Below are 23,779 nucleotides of genomic sequence, written 5' to 3'. Positions count from 1 at the left end.
TAAGGGAAATTCACAGAGACAAAGTAGATTACAGGTCAGCAGGGAGCTAGGAGATTGGGAGAATGGTGGGGTAGGGGGGCTACTGCTTAATGAGTACAGAGTTTCTATTTGGGATGATGAAAAAGTTTTGGAAACAGTGGTGATATTTGCGCAACATTGTTATTGTAATTAATGTCATTGAATTGTACTCTTAAAAAGGTTAAAACCATTAAAATTTTATACTACGTATATTTTACTACAATAAAAATCATTGTGGCTGCTCAGTTTCTTAGGAAGTGCTATGACTCAGCAACATTCAGAAAGGCCCGATTCTTCTTATCTACAGAGGTTACTAAGGTTTCCAAAAAGAAATAAAGGAACCAATTTATCTCCACTTTTACGTCAGAACTAGAACCCCTTTAGAACCACAGTTCTACTTCAAGCTACCATTCCTTTTAGAGCCCTGAGCACAGGCTACAGTTTGCTTGAATCATTATACCTTTGAAACCACCTGTCACCAGCATTTTACACAATTGGCCATGTCCTTTTCTTCTGAAAAATCTTCTTCTCTTGATTCCACTTTCTTCTAATTTTCTTCCTATCTAAATTGATGACCTTGACAAGAGAAGTTTTGATAGAGTGGGTGTTGGTGAAAACATGAGAAGAGAAAATGGAGGCAATGGTACAGGATATAAATAGCTCTTTCTGGTTATTTCTGAAATAATATCCTTGAATAGGTATTTCGTATAGATGCAGAAAGGTGGATTGGGTAGTGGGAGAATGTGAAAGTTCTCTTCAGGTTGCTTCTATTTTCTTGAGTGAAAAAAGCACAGTTGCAGCTGTGAGTGAGGAAGGAGAAGGGGGTGTTGAGGGATAAAGACAGAGAAAAGGTGTGAAACAGTTTCCCAGCCATCAAGAAATGTGGTCTCTTTAAAAACCCAAATTTTATCATGTCCCTCTCTTGATAAAACCCTTTACTCCTTTTTAAAAAATGAAGTACACTACATTAAACAATTTTCTCATAACTCCCGGTCACACGTAGAAATGCCTTCTTTAGTCAGAAACGAAGTGGCGGAGTTATACCTGTTTGATACGCACACAATCTCAGTCGAGCCCCAAGACTAAATGGTAGACCAGAGTGACTTCTACCGCTCTGGAAGTTACAGCAATATCTATCACAAATTAGTGTAACGACTGTGAGATATAATTTTATATCTATTTTACCCACAAACTCATTTTTAATTAGAAAGAACTAGGCAATAAGCACTGAGGACAGTATAAGTGGTACATCCACAGCTACATTACACGTGAGATGCTATAAATATTTGTCCATTACCAAATAAGAAATAAAGTAATGCAAGTGAAATCTATAATAACGATATTCATATCAATAATATTAAAATCTATACATTCTAGGCATCATGATTTTACTAGTAAAATAAGACTTAGTTATGCTTTTTTTCCAAAAGTATATGCTTGACTGCTTCATTTATATTACCTAGGAAGTGAAGGTCTAGAAAACAAATCAAGACTTTATTTCTTCAATAAAGTTCAATTAAAAATTAAACATATTGGGCTTGGCCTGGTGGCGCAAGCAGTTAAGTGCGCACGCTGTGCTGTGGCAGCCCGGGGTTTGCTGGTTCAGATCCCGGGCACACACCGACGCACTGCTTGGCAAGCCATGCTGTGGTGGTGTCCCATATAATGTGGAGGAAGATGGGCACGGATGTTAGCCCAGGGCCAGTCTTCCTTGGCAAAAAAAGAGGAGGACTGGCAGATGTTAGCACAGGGCTGGTCTCCTCACAAAAAAAAAAAAAAAAAAATTAAACATATTTATTTTTCCTTATAACATAGCAATTTCCTAAGCTCTTTATATGACTAATTTTATTAAAACCAAGATTATAAACAGAGTAATGGCCCAAATGACCACCAAACGATGAATGGATAAACAAATGTGGTATAGCCATACAACAGAATATTATTCAGCCATAAAAACGGATGAAGTATTGATACATGGTACAACATGAATGAACCTTGCAAGCATTATACGAATTGAAAGAAGCCAGCCACAATAGGCCACATATTGTATGGTTCTATTTATATGAAATGTCCAGAACTGGCAAATGTATAGAGACAGAAAATAGATTACTGGTTGCTAAGGACAGGGACATTGGGGGAAATGAGAAATAACTGCTAATGGGTACAAGAATTCTTTTTAGGGTGAAGAAAATGATCTCAAATTGATTGTAGTGATGACCGCACAACCTGTGAATATACTAAAAACCACTGAATTGTATACTTTAAATGGACAAATTTTATGCTATGATCTTTCTACTATACAAAGTTGCTTCTCACAAAGTTGCTCTTATAAACAATGATTATGAAAGCTGCCGGGACCTGTGAGATTCAGAATGTTAATGTAGTTGAAATATGTTGTCAAACAAACCTAGAATAAAAACCAAGACTAATGGAATGATGTGGTATCATACACAGCAAGAACTGAAATCTAAGCACCATACTAGTACTCTAAAAAAAAAAAAAAAAAGTATTTTTTAATACTGCAAAAGGAATACTAAGATAAGAAATTGAAAAAGCCTAAGAACCACTGCATAGTTTGTCTAAAATTATAGCTTAGAATACAGATATGATGACAGTGTCCATTTGAATCAATTAGTGGAGATAAAAATGGGCAGCAGGCTTTATTCTAAACTGTGGCATTGGCTAACAGAACTTTCTAGGGTGACGACATGGTCTATATCTCTGCTGCCTAATACTATATCTATTAGCCACACATGAAATGTAGCCAGTATGACCAAGAAAATAAAATTTTAATTTTATTTAATTTTAATTAATTTAAACTCAAAAGACACACGAGGGTAGTGGCTACCATATTGGACAGTGCAGGTCTAGAGAAAGGAAGATAATGCATTCTAGTGAGTCTATGCACAGGTTACAGAGATAACAAAAAGAGTAGGGTATAATTACCAGAAAGGCCCAAAGCTTGAAAGTTGGGGCTCATTTTATAGCCCAGAGACCTGAGGGTAATAAAGACAGGTAGTGTCTAAAAGACACTGTTGAATGCTTAAAAATTTAACTAAAAATTTAACTATCTTATGTATGTTGCACAACAAAGGGACCAAAGTCTTGTTGTAAGCATCAGCTGATGTAGTTTATATAATATACTGTTTATATTAGTTTATATTATATAAGTTTATATAATAGTATATAAATGTAACATATCATACTTTTTATTATCAGGATAGACCTGGAGAAGACACAGAGCAAGGAAAATGGGGACATTTTTTGAAGGGAAAAACCTCACTTTTCTCATTTCCAGATAATTCTTCTGTTTATCCTCAAGGGTGGAGACTGTGTTCTACTAGGTTTCTCTCCTGCGCCAAGCACAATGCCTTGCAGGTACTCCATAAATGCCTGCTGACCTACTAAAGTAAAGAAACACTTTACTGAGTTTCCAAGCCAAGTAATGAAAGAAAAGAACTTGAGAATAACCCACAGGTGAGACTGGGAATTCCCAAGTATGGGGAACACATCCCATGTCATCAAAAGAGCCCAAAATAATCATGACATTTAAGTCGACAATACTATATTAGTCATTTCCACAGAAAGTTCTCCAACTACTTATTTAAAATATTATTACTATAGTACTTTGAACTAAAGTAATTTTCATCTAAGTTGCTTAAAGCACTTGATTAGTAACCATTAATTAAGGTTCCATACTGTAAAAAGTACAATTTCCATTTTGAAAACACAAAAACCAAGGCACTGAAAGTTAAATAACCACGATTAAAAGATGAAAATAAGAAAGTAAAAAGCCACACTTTTTTTACTCTATCCTAAGTAAATCTGAAAATATATTTCCACTAATATTATTTCTTTATATCTACTGAATCAAAATTCATTATGGGAGACTAATGTTCTAAATGCTTAGTTTCAGAATACAGACAAGAAACTTGACAAACTCCTTTTTCAATCATAGGCTTCATTAACAATGTTCTGTAACCATAAAAGGTTCACATTCCCAAGAAGTTTGCTCCTTGAAGGTAAATTAATTTCCTAACTCCACAGATAATTCAACTCAAAACAACATCATGGGTACAATACAGTAAACCAAAATCAAAATCAAGTCCTTTGTATCCCAGTCAATTTTATATATCACGAACCATGATAAATGTCAACTAAGGGAACCAGTATCTTAAAAATAGGAAAAAGTCTAAGATGACCAGTCCAACCACTCATTTCACACTTTAATCCCCTTTGGCTGAATATTTCCAATGATTGATATTGTTGATGTAAAGGCACAAAGGCATGTTCAGCCAAACTGTCTCCTAGAGAGCACATGAAAAAGATGTAAGAAAGGTTAAAGAATTATTTGAGAAAAAAAGGAAAAATTTACCATTGCTCCTTTGGTGTTACCCAAACAGTGATGACCAGGTATCCTCCAGCTTAACTTAAAAAAAAAGAGAGCTAAAATTGTGGTATGTTTCCTTGCTTCAGGGGAATTGTGGACCCATCCCAACTGAGCAGATAAACAGATATCAGTGATCAGTGTTTTACTTCACAATTATTAACTATATCAAGAGTGTCACAAGTTGTCTCAAGGTAAAAAAGTCCATAAAACATCAGCCCAAATTATTCCAAATCTTGCTGATAATCACATTATCTGGGAGAATTTTTTACTTCCTAATGTATGTATCCAGGCTCCATATCAGACCTACCAAATCAAAATCTCCAGGGTATGGGGCCAGGTATCAGTATATTTTAAAGCTACCTAGATGATCCATTCATTGATTCATTCAAAAAACATTCACTGAGCATCTAGGTACCAGGTACCATGCCTGGTGATGAGGGTGCAGCGGTGAAGGAAAACAGACATGGTTTGGACCCACCCTTGTGGAACTTAGTACAGGGACGAGAGAGATATAATAAAGAGCCAGGTGGGGATGGTGGCAAACTGGAAAGTGCAGCTCCTAAAAGGGGGCATCAGCTTTACTATTTCAGTTGAATGTTTTTATGTAGGAATGCGTAACTGATATTGCTATATGTGACTTTTCAAGAAAGCAAGGAAAAAAGGGAAAAAAAAATCTAAGACAAAATATGACAAACAACACAAAATAAGATGAAGTAAATGAGTTCAAATATATCAAAAATTACAATAAATGGAAACAGCTAAAACATGCCTATTAAAAGACAGACTGTCAGATGAGATTAGAAAAAGAGAGAAATAATCTAGCAACATATTGTTCACCTAAATACACCTAAATACAAATAAATACACCTAAAACAAAACAACACAGAAAAGTTTAAAATAAAAGGATGGAAACATACATGCCAGGAAAATACAAATGAGAAGAAAGCCAGGGTAACAATGCTCATATCCAAAAAAGAGAGAATTTAAGAAAAGCAATATTTGGGGCCGGCCCAGTGGTGCAACCAGTTAAGTGCGCGTGCTCTGCTTCGGCGGTCCAGGGTTTGCGGGTTCGGATCCCGGGTGCGCACCAACACACCGCTTGTCACGCCATACTGTGGTGGCGTCCCATATAAAGTAGAGGAAGATGGGCACGGATGTTAGCCCAGGGCCAATCTTCCTCAGCTAAAAGAGGAGGATTGCCATCACATGTTAGCTCAGGGCTGATCTTCCTCACAAAAAAAAAAGAAAGAAAGAAAGAAAAGCAAGATTCAAAATGGTAAAAAATTCAAAAAATAATAATTATGAACTTGCATGCACCAAACAATATAGGGCTCAAAATAGAACCTCAAATATTTTAGCTAAAACTAAAGCTGTCAGAATTACAAAGTGAAAATGATAAATTCTTAGTCACAATAGGAAATTTTAAAGCATCTCCTTCAGAAACTCATAAAACAAATAGACAAAAAAATTAGGATGAAGAATGTCTGAATACGATGAACAAGCCAAATGGAACACATACACACATACACATATACATGCTTACATGGGACACATGGAAAAGTAAAACATTTCACCTTTCTAAGAGTAAGCATAATTTTTAATTAGCAAAGCAAAAATTAGAGAAACTGAAAAACCAAGAAACTTCAAGAGATGAAGAGCAGAGAAATGAACAGCTAGGAATCCACCAGACATAAGGCTTTCAATGATGGCAATAATTTAGATGTCATAGCAAAATATTCAGATAATTCTGTCCTTTCCCGAAAGCTAGTCATTCCTTCCACACATATAAAAATAAGGGAGGGGCTGGCCCGGTGGCATAGTGGTTAAGTTCGTGTGCTCCGCTACAGCGGCCTGGGGTTCGCAGGTTTAGATCTCGGGTGCAGATCTACACACCACTCATCAAGCCATGCTGTGGCGGCATCCCATATACAAAATAGAGGAAGACTGGCACAGATGTTAGCTCAGGGACAATCTTCTTCAAGCAAAAAAGAGGAAGATTGGCAACAGATGTTAGCTCAGGGCGAATCTTCCTCACCAAAATAAATAAATAAATAAATAAGGAAAAGGCTAGAAAATTTAATGAAACATTTACAAAAAATAAATTATAATAAAAAACTGGAAATAATGTGATGTCTGTCCATAAGGGGAAAAGCAATGTCATGTTTTCATTAAAAAGGCTATCTCTGAAGTCAGCTACCTGGCTTCACATCCTGGATCCATTACCTATGTGTTGCACAATCTTGGGAAAGTAGCCTCACATATCTCTATGCTTGTTAGCTCATCTATAAAATGGGGATAATAATTGTACCTACTTCATAAGGTTCCTGTGAAGATTAAATGAGGTAATAATATATGTAAAGAGCTTAGAACAATGCCTAGCACATTGCCAGCTTTCAAAACTGTTAGCATGCCATTAAACACAAGAGGCAGCTCTGTGTATACTAATATGTAAAAAGATGTCCAACACGCATTATGGTTTTAAAAAAGTAGCTGCATGAAAACATTTATATACAAAATGAATATGTATATAATAAACATATATGTCTGTGTATACACACAAATTTATCTAGAAGAATACACAAATTGTTAAGTTACCTCTGGCGAGCTGGGCAAACATTTTGTTTCTGTATTGCATGAATTTTTTGTCAGAGCCTATACTACTTTTATAAATTTTAAATTACAAAAACATAAAAATCATTTTTCACAACCCATTTATTTTGCCACCATAATCCCAAAACATTAAGCCCCATAGAGTAAACTGTTATTCACACAAATAATTTGGCTTGATCCATCTCTACATTCATTCCCCTGCCCATAAAACAATGGTTCTCAAACCAAGCTCCGAGGTTACCTTGGTATTTTACAGGCTAGAATGAGCATCAGGGCACCAAGATCCAAAAATAATAGCTTCTCCCAAATCACAGAAATACTTGAATTAATAAAGACAATTCCCTCAAATCCATCTGCTACACTTTTGCTACTGGCAGATGATGAAACAAATTAATGACAGGCAAATTTAAAATAACACCTATTTACAAGGAGTTGATTAGGCTTAATTCTATAACTTTTTCATGGATGTGTATGCTTACAGTGATTTTATATTATATAGATACAATAAAGTCATTCTCTGCTAGTAAAATTGTTTCTAGTTTATAAGACAATTTATCATGCATTCCTTAACAAGCATAGTGGTTCTATCCCTTGAATAAATTTGATAATCACTGCTCTGGGTTTACCTATGAAGACCCAGCAGGAAAACTATAAGGTAGATATGGTGAGAAAATGCATATTTTGTTTAACTGTCCTTTAAAAGATATTTCATGACTCTAGACCCTTAAAGAAAGCAAATACTATCTGAAGGAGTCTATTATTAGAAATGACAGCTAACAATTACTAAGCATGAACTATGTGTCAGGGACTATACCAAGCACTTCACATGTACAATATCATAAAATCCTCATAATAATTCTATCAAGTAGACATTATTCTTATGCTATTTCCTTCTGATTAAGAAAGTGAAGCACAAAGAGGTTAAGAAATGAGCTCAAAGTCACATAGCCAATGAATAGGCAGAGCCATTAAAAAGTAGGTGGCACCTAAGTCTGTGGAGGCCACGGAGCAGTAAGTGATTATCATATACAAAATAAGATTCTGAGAGATGGTGTGACAAAATGAAAAGAGTGCTGGATTGGATACAAGCAGACCTAAATCTGGATTCCAATTCTCTCACTTAGTAGCTTTGAGACTCTCTCTGGCTTCAGCTGCCTGGTCTGTAAAATAAGGCAATGCTAGCTAAAGTGGTCCTAATGTAATTTCAAACTCTAAAATAAAATTGCTAAATATATATCTTAGTACTGATAAGGCAGCCAAAGCAACTGAATAAAAATAAAGTCTAGATAACAGGCCCAGGAAAGTGTTCTAAAAGAACCTTCTATCAGAGTGGTTCTCAATTTCTGATACAGAGAACAGCTGATTCACTGGGGTGCCTGTTAAAAGTCCCAAGCCCTTCCCAGGCGGCCAAATTAGATCCTGTAGGGGGAGGATCTGGGACTCCACGTTTTAACAACTCCTTAAGTGACTGGTATGCACTCTGCATTTGAGAATTACCACTCGTAACAGGAACTTGGAGTTGGTGTCCACTGACTTAGGTATTAGGGAGAATCCAGCTCAGTGTAAACAATCTATTCTACCCCTTATGCTTATTTTTTTTTTTGTGAGGAAGATCAGCCCTGAGCTAACATCCATGCCAATCCTCCTCTTTTTGCTGAGGAAGACTGGCCCTAAGCTAACATCCGTGCCAATCTTCCTCCACTCTATGTGGGACGCCACCATAGCACGGCCTGACAAGCGGTGAGTTGGTGCGTGCCCGGGATCAGAACCCAGGCCGCCAGCAGCAGAGTGCACGCGCTCAACCACTACGCCACGGGGCCAGCCCCCCACTGATGCTTTTTGAAGTTAAGAATTCTTTAAAATTGCTTAATTTAAAAAAAATAACAGCTTTCTTAAGATATAATCACGTACCATACAATTCACCCATTTAAAATGCACAATCCAATGGTTTTTAGTATATTCACAGAGTTATATAATCATGACCACAATCAATTTTAGAACATTTTCATCAGCTCAAAAGAAACCCTATCCTCTCCCCTGCTAGTAGACAACCATTCATCTACTTTCTGTCTCTACAGATTTACCTATTTTGGACATTTCATAGAAATGGAATTATACAATATGTGATCTTTTGTGACTGGCTTCTATCACTTAGCATGTCTCAGTACATGCTCCATCCATGTTGTAGCATGTATCAGTACTTCATTTCTTTTTACTGCCAAATAATATTACATTGTATAGATGTACCACATTTTATTCATCCATTCATCAGCTGATGGATATTTAGTTGTTTCTAAAATTGCCTGATTTTAATAGAGAAAAAAGGAGATTACATAAAAAATTTTTGCATTAAGATTTTTCCTGATAAATATATCAACATACTCAATCTGTTCACCATAGTAAATCTTACTCCAATGTAAAAAATGTACTACTTACAGTTAATAACTTACTTTCACAAGTTATTTATTGATATTAAAACAAATAGGCTACCAAAATGTGAATATGATTATTATCACATGTTTAATAGAGGACGTTTTTATTTCTAAACCAAATCCTGTTTCTTTCAAAACCAGTTGTTAAATTCTGATTCTGCCACCAGAGGTTATGGCCTCTGTACTGGAAAATGACTGACTTCACTTTCCAGTCCACACCTGCTCTCCTTGTTTCACTTTGTTTATTCTCCATGGACTTGCTCCAGTCTACGTCACAGACCTCACTTCTTTCTACTCCCTTTCTTACTTGTCTAACGCTGACCTACTAATTGTCCTTACAGGCAAATCTGTCAGCTTGTGGAAGCACTTCTATTCAAAACTCCGGAAAACTACACTGATTGCCCTAAGTCTTTTTTTTTTTTTAAACTTAGAGTTCTTTTACTAAGCTTTCAATTTAAAACTTTATCCCTGCTTCAATTTAAATTTCTTTTCCCACTTTAGATCGAGTCAAAAGTTTTCTTCTAATAGTTGACAAGTTTCAAGGCACAAACATCTTTTCCACTGGACTAAGTGTGGTTGGAGCCACATCTGTTTTGGTCACTACTGTATTCTCAGCACGCAGCAGAGAGCATGGGTAGTTATTCATACATTATTCATATTCTCTTTGAAAGAGTGAATATAAGAAATGCAGCTTAAAGTAGATTTTTATAACAGCTAACATCTATTGAGCTTATTTATATGTGCAAGGGCCTGAGCTAAACATTTTCATACATTATCTTGTTTAATTCTCATCACAGTACTATTAACTAGGTATTATGCATATTAACCCCTCTTAATTCTACAGATGAAGAAACTGAGATTAAGTACAGTGATTAGAGGTTAAGTAAGCAACAGAGCCAGAACTCAAACCCAGATCTGCCCCAAAGCCTGGGAACTTACCACTGTATAGCTCTATTCATACCGAGTCAAAGGCAACAGAACTAAAGCTGGGAACAGTAAGTGAAGAAGGAGGGACCCTCGTGACCACAGACCACACTACTCGGGTACCAAGGAAGGAGGTCCGCAGGCAGCCTACCCCTCTGAAGTTTCCGGTAGATAAGGCAGGCATACTCCTTCTGTGACTTTTCTTCAAACACGCATAAAGACAAGACAGACAAGGCATAAAAATTTCCACAATACATAAAATGTTTCCCTCAGCCCCAGGTCCTACCAAAGTTGCTCTTATGTAAAACTAGCTCATTCTGAGTGGTTCACACCTCATCATTTCTGAAGCAAAAAGCTTCTGTGCTAAATAGAAAAAAACAAAAAAGCACAACCTGAGAAGAGTCAGGGCAAGGACAGCCGCTAATAGCCCAGTGCTGGTTCCTTCTGGTTCTAATCCAGTCACAGCCACCACCTCAACACTCATTTTTATCTATGACAAAACAGGGAAGAAGGCAACAATGTTTTTTAAGGATTAAATTACCTTTTGCTACATAGAGAGTACTTTAATGCAACAATGATATTAAGTTAGCAAAATAAGTACTTTCCCATTGTCTGTTCAAGTACAATTTATCTTCATAAAGCAAAATTATACTGAGAGAGAATAGAGATCTGCAATTTTTAAAGGCTTAAATACATAGTAAATGTACTTTCAGGACTAGTTGGGATATGAGAATATTTTAATCCTGCCTCTACATCTTTGCTTTGTAGCAACTGAAATGTCATTCTAAAAGGTTATCTCCTAATTTCTGAACAGGTTATGTTCCCAAGTTCCCTTTCAATGCAGTCTGAAAACTAGAAATTAATTTCTCCCATGGAAGAACAGTTATCCAATGTTCCAATATTAGGCCACAATAGACTATTTAAATTGAAAATACAGTGCAAAAGTTGTCTGAGCCTCAAAGCCACCCTATAACCCTCTGAGCCCTGAGCAAGGAGAAGGGGAGCATCAGCACCCACGTGGAGGTCTCAAGAGCTCACTGTGAAAAGCAGCAGCGAGTAAAGAAAGGCGTGAGGACTCCCCAAGGAAGCCATTCTCAACATGGCAGGCAGGAGCGCTGCAGCTTCCTGGGCCAGACAGGGCAGAAGGGCGCTCTTTCTTGAGTTGAGGACCTCCTAGCTGCATATGTTACTGTCTGTAGTTCGTGAAATAGGTTATACAACTCTCATGATTTCTTTAGCCTTACCATAAACTCACCGGGGAGAACTTAGCCAAAATAACATCTATAAACAATATATAACCATTTATTATCACCTTTATTTTTACAGATGGGAAAAGAGAGACTCTGCAAATTAAGTTATTTGCCACATGTCACAAAGCCAGTGAGAAAGCAGTAAACCAAACAGACAAAAAACCCTGCCCACCAATGCAGACATTCTAGAATAGGGAGACAGACAATAAACAAGATTAATAAATAAACTACAGTATATTATAAGGTGCTACGTGCTATGGAGAAAAATAAAGTGTGAAGTGCTGGGATGGTGGTGGTAGCAACACGCAATTTTAAATAGGACAGTCAGTGTAGACCTTATCCCACATGGTTACCCAGGAGCAACTGGAAGGAGGTGAAAGGGTGGGTACGTGAATACATGGGGAGAGAGTTCCAGGCAGAAAGAACAGCATCTCAAAGGCCCTGAGGAGAGAGTGTGCCTGGAATGCTCTGTCAACAGCAAGGTGGCCAGTGTGTCTGAAGAAAAGTGAATAAGACAGAGAGTATGAAGTGAGAAGTAACAGAGCACTAGATCACATGGGACTGCGTCACCAACTGTAAGGACTGTGATTTTTACACTAAGGGAGATGGGGAACCACTGAAGGTTGTAAGTAGAGGAGTCACAATATGACTTATGACTAAAAATAAATGCTTCTGGCTCTTGACTGAGAATAGACTCTAGTAGAGTAAGGGCAGTAGGAAGGAGTGCTGGCAAGAAGTGGGCAGTTTCCAGTTACGATCCAAAAGAAAAACTGAAAGCATCTGCCAATAGATTGATGGTTAAGTTTTAGGAATCAAAGATGATTCCAAAGTTTCTGTCTTAATCAGATATGGAAGACTTTAGGAATAGCAGGTTTGTGGGGGTGGAGAGGATCAGGAATTCAGTCTTAGGCAGATTAAGTTTCAGATGCCCATTAGATATCTCAGAGGACCAGTAAATTGGTAGGCAATTTCAGGGGAGCAATGCAGGTTGCAGATATCAAGTTGTAAGGCATCAGCACAGAGATGGTATTTAAAACAATGAGGCCAGATGAGATCACTGTCCTAGATTCAAGAGGTTAAGTATAGAGAAAAGAATTCACCAGGATCTTCCTTTTTCTGAGATAATGAAGAATTGTCAGCAGTTTGAAGTTATTTACTGAAGATTCATTTGAAGAGCTCTTTAAATGTGTAAGACTAATAATCTGTTAAACCAACATAATATAATCACATTTTAGACAAATGAATAATCCCATTTTTCATTCATACATTTCTTCTTTCAAGAGCAAGATTCTTTTTGTATGTTTGATCAGAAAAATCAGAAGATCATTTCTAAAAGTGAGTTTACAGATCATCTAATCCAATCCCTTGGTTTTACAGAAAGGAAGATGAAGGTGAAGACAGGTTAAACGACCTGCCTGAATTCATACAACCAATCACTGGCAGACCACAATACTGCTCTGCAGATTCCAAACCCAAATTCCCTTCCTTCCACTCTATCATTATGGCTTTTTCTGATGGAGGAGTTCCAGCTAGTCTTCTTGCAAAGCCGTGGTTCCCAGCCTGTATCTATCTTCACAGACTTGATCATCATCCACTCTCACCACAGATGGCAATAACTGCTGATTTACGGAGAGGGTAAAGTGGCTGAAAAAGCTCCTCAGGGGACTCTGCCACAGAAGGAAATAAGACATAAGACGCCTTGCCTGAGAGAGTTTATAGTCTAGTGGGAGACACACTTCAGAAAGCATGCAATTAAAATACAACAGATTGAGCGCTTCTAGGAGTAAGTACAAAATGCCACCTACAAAGCACATTGGAAGGGCAACTAATCCAGTCTGGGGAAACTTCCAAGAAGAAGGAATGGCTAAGCTTAGGTTTGAAAAATGTGTATTACCTGGGCAAAGTGGGAAGTGTGTTGTGAGCAGAAGGAACACTATTGCAAATGTCAGGAAGTGAAAGAGAAGATGAAGCTTTCAAAGCCTTAAAAGTAAATCAATAATAACAAAGTAAAGAATAGGAAGGGAAAAGGGATGAAGCCAGAGAGGTGTGCATGACCAAACTCACTCTGTTGAATGAATAAATAAATAGCCTAAATATTGAGCAATGAGGGCTTGGTTAAATAAATTATAGTATATCCATACAATAAAATACCATGCAACCATAAAAAATGATGCTTAAATATATTTGATAACATGGAAAGTGTTCATTAAAACAAATATCTATCAGGCATCTATTATTGCACTGAGCTAATTAGGTGATAAAATTGGGTTACAAACCAGTATGTTTACATGTGATATAACTCTTCATGAAAAACATACACACGTCCATAGGAAAAAATAAGACTACAAAATGCTAACAGCTATTATTGCTGGGGAATGGGGTTGCAGGTGATTTTTCTTTTTCTTTCTTTGCTTATCTTTATTCTCTAACTTTCTCTTCTTATTACAAAAGTTACTATAAACAATCCAAAGTTGTAGATTAGAATCTCTTCCATAGGGCCGAGGGTGGTTAAAGAAAGCTACATATGTTACTTGTCCATCACAGGGTCTGGCAAATGGCAGACCTCTAGAGTTGTGTGTGTTTTTTAAACACTCATCTGACTAACCTTTATTGAGTGCCTGCTTTGTACCAGCCACCAAAATATGGATACACAGATTAATGAGGCACAGCCCTTGCCCTGAAAGGACTCAAAGTCAAGTGGAGTAAACGGACATGCAAGTAGAAAGTACGACATGGCAAGGGAAATGTTAATAGAGATATTAAAAAGTACTATGGAAGTACTGAGGACAGAGACTTGCGTGGAAATGTGAGAAATATGTGACAAGTGCACCACTTCAGGCATTGTAGAAGCTGCTTTTTAATATCTGCCTCACATATTCCAGTGAGTTACATTTATCCCACATCACCTTGACCTACTTGCCACAAGAAGAAAAGGGGAGGGGAATTGCGGGACCCTGCACCAATTATACAAACTGGGCTCACAGCACAGTACTGATGTGCTAAACCTGCTTTACAAGGAGCCAATTGTAGGAACTACACAATGACCTGCCCAAGAGATATATTATCAGATGTTCCCCTCCTGTTCTTTAGCACTCTGGGTTGTCAAGGGCAGACATGCAGTCGGGTTGGACTGTATACGAACAGGGAGCTTTCTAGTAAAGCCAAATAGCTAGAAAAGAGGAATTACTCATCTTTTAGAGAAAGAAAACAGAAATGAAGGGCAAAATAAAGGCCAGGAAAGAAGGTTCGAGTCTGCTCTTATTTCATCTGCCAAATAAACCCAAACAATAACTTTCCCTCTGCTTTCTTCTTTAAAATTAATCACCAACTATTGAAAAAGGTGCTTTAATTTCCTATACTTATTTTGACCTTTTCATTTCACAGACATTTCATTTTTCTCGTTCACCATACTATTTCTAATTTTCTTTTAAATACAGTAGGAACAATCAAATATAAAATATCAATCTGGCCACTTTGAGATTTAAGCCTTTATTACACAGAAACTTAAGAAAAAATATTTTCCCTATGAAGTTAAAAGAGAAATAGGAAATATCTTGACAGTGTAAATCACATAAGCAATTGTAATTTGAGTTTTTACCCATGTCAGATATTCACTGTGAAATTTCCTTAGAGAAATCCATGGCTCATATAAAATCTATATACTGTAACGACTGTGGCACTGGACCTAATTTAAAAACACTGTTTTGTTCACACATGGCTAATCTTAATATTTAAAATGACTGTGTCAACTCACAAAATATACAGCTGGGAGATATGATTTTTGTCATTTACTTTATAACAATTTATCACATGTTCCTTAAGAAGAGCAATGTAGATATGAGAATCTAATATCACAGCCATAGCAATGTACTGCCCTGTTAACCCTCTATGTTTCCTCCTCCACTTGTAAGAATGAGCACCCACTCAAAAGCCTGCTCCCATCCTCACCATCCTATTACTTTATTCCAGCCAATAACAGCTCTTGACAAGAGCCTTCCTGTCTGTCTTCCTTTGCTCCTTTATATAACCAGAGTACCCCAATTTCATCATTTCTTATCTCAAAACCTCTATTCATCATTTCATTTTTGCACCTTTTCTCTAGTCAGTCTTTCTGTCTCTCTCACACACACACACACACACACACACACACACACACACACACAGAGAGTTACTCTCAACCATCTGGCTTATTTACAACTCCCAAGTTAAAAGAGAGCCTACTCGTTGTGGCCATTCCCTCTTTTCTGGACCTGTGTATTGGAGCAAGCCTGAAGGAGAACTAAAGAAGCTGACAGGTCTGAAATCCCAGTGAATCAGGCATCACCACAGATAAGAGAAGCCTGTAGTGGGAGAAGGGCTGATTGGGTACTGCTTTAACCCCTATAGATAGATGTTGAAGACTCACCCAAACAGGTATGAGCCAGAACAGCTTTCCTATAAGAACCTGTCCCAAAAATGAAGGGAAAACTGTATTGCTGTCTCTGTGCCTGGCACTTCTGAACATTTGCCAAATGAAGGGTTTCATCTCAGGGCCTCCATAATAATTCAACTGCTTAAAGGAATGTTTGGCAAGAAGAAAGAGAAACTCGGCATAGTAATAATTTGCTGAGAATTAAATGCTAACAACCTTAACACTGGCTTCTCTTGCACTAAGAGTGTTCAAAAAGCAGAGTAGATATGGTCTCCACTATTTTTTTTAGATCTGTCCACCTGCCTGAAACAGGTGCTTAATTTCTTTATCCACTTTCTAGAGGGCATAATTAAATATGCAGGCTGGAGGAAGAAGAGAAGAGTGCACTCAAATGGCACAGATGACCACATGACCGCATAGCTCAATGTGTAGGTGCCTTCCCTGCCTCCAGCTCACCGCCGCCATCTGCTCGTATCCGGTATGAGACTGAACAACACTAGAGTGGAGATGTGGGTGAGGAGCTAGCCAGGACTGCACTGGCCAGCAGGGCATGTGCAGAGGCGGCAGAGATTTCACATACTTTGGATTTTTACATGAAAGGCTAGCTTGAGTCACCAAACGAAAGGGGTTATTATCTTTGACATATAAAAATTTTGAAATATATGGTATAAAATAAGAAAACAAAGTAATATCTACATCATTTGCTTCTAACATATTTTTCTTATATTCATTTGGTATAATTAATATCTTCCTAAATATACACTTTTTTAAACTAAATTAGAATTGTACCTCAATAAGATACCTCAAACCTAAAATTCCTTTCAAATTATGTTGGAAGCAATAATTCTTCAAGAATTCTCCCCAAATTCCTGGTTCTTTATTAAAAGCAATCTTTTGAATTCTGCCTAAGATCTCCTTTAGAGAGCATATAAAATTCAAATTACATTTTAAGGACCATACAGAAAAAAAAGTATACTTCTATCACCACCTGCTTTCAGGCTGTATGTCCCAACATCTCTTTAACGTAAATCATTGTTTAATGGTGTCTGTTTTTTTTAAATAACAATGAAACTTCACCAAGCCAAATTAACTATCAATTTAACAATAGTTTAAATGATAGAATAAGTTTTTAAATGCAATTATTACATAATTTTATCAATAAAATCAGTTTTAATGAAAAATATATAGTTTTAAATTATCATAATTTATCTATGTTAATAAATAAACTAAAGTAAGGTTAGTACTTTAAGATCAACAGAGCAATAACAAAAATAAGCCCATAAATTAGGCTTAGTATATATAAAGATATAGTAGATAACAAACTTTCCATTCCAAATCAGTGAAGAAAAATAGAAGAACCATGAGTTAACGTCTTGGAAAACAATAAAATAATATCCTTCACATTGAACCATCCCCAAATTTTCAGGTACAGACTTAAACATAAAGGCATACCTCAGAAATAGTGCACGTTCAGTTCAGACCACCACAATAAAGTGCATCACATGAATTTTTTGGTTTCCCAGTGCATACAAAAGTTATGTCTACACTATACTGTAGTCTATTAAGTGTGCAATAGCATTATGTCTAAAAAAGCAATGTACATACCTTAATTTAAAAATAATTTATTGCTAAAAAATGCAGACCATCATCTGAGCCTTTAGCGAGTCATAATCTTTTTGCGGTGGAGGGTCTTGCCTTAATGTTGATGGCTGCTGACTGATCAGGGTGGTGGTTGCTGATGGTTGTGGTGGCTGTGGCAACTGCTTAAAATAAGACAACAATGAAGTTTGCTGCATCGATTGACTCTTCCTTTCACAAACAATTTCTCTGTAGCATGAGATGCTTTTTTGATAGCATTTTACCCACAGTAGAACTTCTTTCAAAATTGGAGTCAATCCTCTCAAACCCTGCTGCTGCTTTATCAACTAAGTTTTTGTAATATTCTAAATCCTTTCTTGTCATTTCAACAATCTTCATAGCATCTTCACCAGGAGTAGATTCCATCTCAAGAAACTACTTTTTTTGCTCATCCATAAGAAGCAACTTCTCATCTGTTCAAGTTTTATCATGAGATTGCAGCCATTCAGTCACATCTTCAGGGTCCACTTCTAATTCTGGTTCTCTAGTTCCACCACATCTACAGTTACTTCCTCCACTAATGTCTTGAACCCCTCAAAGTCACCCAAGAGAGTTGGAATCAGGGGCCGGCCCTGTGGCACAGCAGTTAAGAGCGCGCACTTCGCTTCGGTGGCCCGGGGTTCGCAGGTTCGGATCACGGGCACGCACCAACGTACCGCTTGTCAAGCCATGCTGTGGCGGCGTACCATATAAAGTAGAGGAAGATGCGCACAGATGTCAGCCCAGGGCCAATCTTCCTCAGTAAAAAAGGAGAGGATTGGCATCGGATGCTGGCCAAGGGCTGATCTTCCTCACAAAAAAAAAAAAAAAAAAGAGTTGGAATCAATTTCTTCCAAACTCCTGTTAATGTTGATATCTTGACCTCTTCTCATGAATCACAAATGTTGTTAATCGCATCTAGAATGGTGAATCCTTTCCAGAATGTTTTCAATTTACTTTGCCCAGATCCATCAGAGGAATCACTATCTATGGTAGTTATAGCCTTATGAAATACATTTCTTAAATAATAAGACATGAAAGTCAAAATTACTCCTTGATCCATGGGCTGCAGAATGGATGTTACATCAGCAGGGATGAATACAACATTAATCTCATTACACATCTCCATAGAGCTCTTGGGTGACCAGGTGCATTGTCAATGAGCAGTAAAATTTTGAAAAAAATCTTTTTTTGTGAGCAATAGCTCTCAACGATGGGCTTAAAATATTCAGTAAATTATGCTGGAAACAGATGTGCTGTCATCCAGGCTTTGTTGTTCTGTTTACAGAGCACAGGCAAAGTGGATTTAGCATAATTCTTAATGGTCCTACGATTTCTGGAATGGTAAATGAGCACTGGCTTCAACTTACAGTCATCATCTGCATTAGCCCCTACCAAGAGAGTCAGCCTGTCCTTTGAAGCTTTGAAACCTCATTGACTTCGGCTCCCTAGCTACAAAAGTCTTAGATGGCACCTTCAACCAACCTCTCTTAGCTTCACACTGGCTTCTGCAGCTTCCTCACCTCTCTCAGCCTTCACAGAATTGAAGAGAGTTAGGGCCGTGCTCTGGATTAGGTTTCAACTTAAGGGAATGTTGTGGCTGGTTTGATCTTCTATCCAGACCACTAAAACTTCCTCCATATCAGCAATAAGGCTGTTTCACTTTCATATCATTCGTGTGTTCATTGGAGTAGCACTTTTAATTTTCTTCAAGAACTTTTCCTTTGTATTCACAACTTGGCTAACTGTTTGGCACCAGAGGCCTAGCTTTCAGCCTACCTTGGCTTTCGAAATGCCTTCCTCACTAAGCTTAATCATTTTTAACTTTTGATTTAAAGTGAGAAACATTCAAGTCTTCCTTTCACTTGAACACTTAGAGGCCATTGAAATGCCCTAATTTCAATATTATTATGTCTCAGGGAATAGGGAGGCCAGAGGAGAGGGAGAGAGATGGGGGAACAGCTGGTTGGTGGAGCAGTCAGAACACACACAACATTTATCAATTAAATTCGCCTCTTATATGGGCACGGATTGTAGCTCCCCAAAACAATTACAATAGTAACATCAAAGATCACTGACCACAGGTAATCATAACAAATAATAAAAAAGTTTGAAATATTGTGAGAATTACCAAAATGTGAGACAGAGACAGGAAGTGAGCAAATGCTATTAGAAAAATGGCACTGATAGACTTGCTCAATGCAGGGTTACCATAAATCTTCAATTTGTAAAAAATGCAGTATCTATGAAGTGCAATAAAATGAGGTATGCTTGTATTTATTTTTTAAAAGACTAGGAAAAAATGTGAAAATTTATCTGCCAGGAGTATAGGAAAGACTTCTCTTATGTTTAAGAGCAAAGAAAGGATCCACTTTTTTAATTCTGTAGGACAAAAATTACCATATATAATGTAAAAACTTCAAGAAACTGATTACAAACATTGTTAACAAGCAACAAAACAAAGAGATAAGACTTATCATAAATAATGGGCTCTTAACTAACGTGAAGATAAATATCACAACAGAAAAACAAGCAAAGGACATGAATGGATAACTAACCAAAAAAATACAAATAACCAAAACTATGATTTTTGTTGTTGTTGTTAAAAGGTTCAATCACACTACCAGAGAAGTACATATTTTTAATGTCATTTTTTGCCTACCCATTTAGAAAAATACCTTGAAATGTTGATACTCAATATCACTGAATGTTCAGGAAAGTGAACATTCTTTCACATCATTGGTAGGATCATAAATTGGCAAAATCTCTTGGGTGGACAATGGGGAAATATGTCAAGTCTAGCTATTCCTCTTCTCTGAATATTTCCTTATGATAAATTCCTAGATGTAAGATTTAATCTGTTTACCCAAGAATTATTTACATAGTCATGTGTCGCATGACGACAGGGATACATTCTGAGGAAGGCATCATTAGGTGATTTCATCAGTATGCGAACATCATAGAGTGTACTCACACAAACCAAGATGGTGCAGCCTACTACACGTATAGGCTATATGGTACTAACCTTATGAGACAGACCACCGTCGTATACGTGGCCCATCGTTGACTGAAACATCAGTCTGCAGTGCGTGACTGTAACATAAAAAAACTGGAATCCTACTGTTCTACTCTATAGGACCAGTTAAATGTACAGCCTTACAACTTAATACTATATAATTACCGTATTACCAAATATTTAATGAAATGCAAAATATTCACAATGAATTATGTGAGAAAGCCAGTTCCAAAGCAACATGTATAATTTCATGCATGTGTAATGCATTTTACACATACACACACACCACTGGAAGAATATACACTGTAATCTTATAGCCCTTATCAGGGATTGGTTCAGGAACAGGCAAGCCATAGTATGCAAGTTGATTAAAGACAAAGAAAGGTTTGCTGGGAGGACTTCTGGGAATGACTGTCTCTTCAAGTGGATAAATTTGGGTAAAAGATAAACAGGATTTCTTTAGACTATTTGAGACTTTTCTTTAAGTTTAAAATCATATCAAAATGAAAACTTCCAAAAAACTTAAACTGACTTAAATGGCAAAGACATTTATTGGCTCAATAAGAAAGTACGCAGACGTGATTGTTACTGGCAACCATCTACAACCTCAAGAGGAACCAGCTTTAGGATGAAGCTCACACTGTGGGCTATAGAGTGGAAAGACAGAAAGAACCTGGGTATTTCATAAGATTGTTGAGCTGCTAAATAAAGCCAACCCTGAAGCCCACCCCTTTGGATTTACAGCTTTTATGCCAATAAACATCCTTGTCATTTAAGTCAGTTTAAGTTTTTTGGAATTTTTCATCTCAATATAATTTTAAACTTACAGAAAAGTCTCAAAAATAGTCCTAAGATTTCCTGTATATCTTTTAACCAAATTTATCAATAGTTAATATTTTGCCCCATTTGCTTTATGTTCTCACATTCTCTCTCTCTCTCATACACACACACACACACACACACACACACACACACACATTATCTTTCTAAACCATTTGAGAGTAAGTTGCATACATCACGCCCATCTCCTCTCCAAATATTGTAGTGTTTATTTCCTAAAAAGGACATGTCTTAGATGATGACCACAGCACAATTATCAAAATCAGAAAATTTAACATTGATACAATCTAATCCACAGTCTATACTCAAATTTCACCGTCTCCAAAATACGTCCTTTATAGCTATTTTTCCTAACCCAGGATCACCCATTACATTTGTTGACATGTCTCTTTAGTCTCCTTTAATATAGAATGGTTCCTTGGCCTTGTCTTTCATGACAATGACACTTTTGAAGGATACAGGCCAAGTTTCTCGTCTGTCTCATGTTTCCCTGGGTTCTGCACACTTGGCAGGAATACCTCAGAAGTGGTACTGTTTCCCTTTCAGTGGAACAGGAGGCACATGATGTTGGTTTGTCCCAATACTGGTGATGTTAACTTTGATCACTGTGGCCAACAGACCCTGAAGTGCCCCCGTGATCCCTTCCTCCTGATGTTCATGCCCTGTGCGTTCTCCCTTGAGTGTGGGTGGGACCTGTGACTTGTTTCTAACCAAGAGAAGACAGCAAAGGTGACAGGATGTTCATGATTACAAGTATGTGATTATGTTACATACGATGTAGCTTCCATCCTGCTGGAGTCTCCTCTCCCTTGCTGGCTGTGAGGAAGCAAGTGGCCATGTTGGGAAACCGACATGGCAAGGAACTGCAGACAGCCTTTAGGAGCTGAGGGCATCCTTCAGCAAATGGCCAGCAAAAAAATTAACCTGTCAGTCCAACACGCACACGAGCAGTAAGTGGACCTTCCCCAGTAGAGCCTCCAGACAACCTAGCCGTGACTGACACCTGGATTACAGTCTTACCGGACCCTGAGTAGAGGACCCAGCAAAGCCATGCCCAGACTTCTGACTCACAGAAACTGTGAGATAATAAATGTGTGATTCTTTTAAGCTGCTAAATTTGTGGTAATAATTTTTCTGGACATTGTTACACAGCAACAGAAAATGAATACAGTCACTTAAGGTGGTTCTGCCAGATTACTCTAGTGTACTCTCTTTCCCTTTGAAATCAATACGTAATTTATGGGTAGCTCCACTGAAATTATGTCATCATCATAGTCCTCATCAAACTTTCATTGGCTAGTTTTAATAACCACTGATGATTCTCACCTAAACCAATTATTACTATGATGTTTGGAAAATGATGATGTTCTACCCATAATTCCTTCTACATTTATTAGTTGGCCACCTAGTGTAAAGAAAGACTTTCCTTTCTCTCCCATTTATTTATTCATATATTTATTTATATATCAAATATACTCATGGATCATTTTATTCCATAACAGATTTAATTCACTGTCATTATTTATTCTGATGCTTCCAGAATATTCTCAGATTTGCCCAGTATGAGCTTCTTCAAGCTAACTTCTGAGTCCTTTTGACAAATCCCACAACTTTTTTTAAACCGCCTTACAGAGGTATAATTTACTTACCATAAAATTCACCTATTTAATTCAAAGTGTACAATTTAGTGCTTTTTAATAAGTTTACAAAATTGTGCAACGATCACCACAATCTAATTTTCAAATTTTAATTTTTTATCACTCCAAAAACAAACTTCACGCCCATTTGCAGTTACTTCCAACTCCCAGCTCCAGAAAACCACTCATCTATTTTCTGTTTCTATAGATTTCCTTTTCTGGACATTTCATATAAATGAAATCACATAAGATGTGGTCTTTTGCGTCTCGATTTTTTCAAATAGCATGTTTTTGAGGTTCATCCATGTTGTAGCATGTGTAAGTACTTTGTTCCTTTTTTTTTTTATTGCAGTAACATTGGTTTATAACATTGTATAAATTTCAGGTGTACATTTATTTCTGCATAGATTACATCATGTTCACCACCAAAATACTAATTACAACCCATCACCAAACACATGTGCCAAATTATCCCTTTCGCCCTCCTCCCTCCCCGCTTCCCCTCTGGTAACCACCAATCCAATCTCTGTCTCTATGTGTTTGTTTTTTATTGTTATTATCTACTACTTAATGAAGGAAATCAGGGTATTTGACCTTCTCCTTCTGACTTATTTCACTTTGCATAATACCCTCA

At 37.2% G+C, this 23,779-nt stretch overlaps 1 protein-coding gene across 5 annotated transcripts in view; it reads right to left on the bottom strand.

Moving 5' to 3' along the window:
- SPIRE1 (spire type actin nucleation factor 1) overlaps window positions 1–23,779 on the bottom strand; it is a 242,050-nt gene that overhangs the window by 163,787 nt on the left and 54,484 nt on the right. The window contains exon 1 of one of the 5 annotated variants that reach the window (XM_058556766.1): window positions 10,767–10,786. The exons of the other annotated variants lie outside the window; for them this stretch is intronic. The gene's annotated coding sequence lies outside the window, so the exon portion shown is untranslated. Of the gene's footprint in view, window positions 1–10,766; window positions 10,787–23,779 lie in introns of those variants that run through there. 5 annotated transcript variants of the gene reach the window in all.

This window comes from Diceros bicornis, chromosome 16, assembly GCF_020826845.1.
Source record: "Diceros bicornis minor isolate mBicDic1 chromosome 16, mDicBic1.mat.cur, whole genome shotgun sequence".
NCBI lineage: Eukaryota > Metazoa > Chordata > Mammalia > Perissodactyla > Rhinocerotidae > Diceros > Diceros bicornis.
This window is presented reverse-complemented; position numbering and strand designations above follow the sequence as displayed.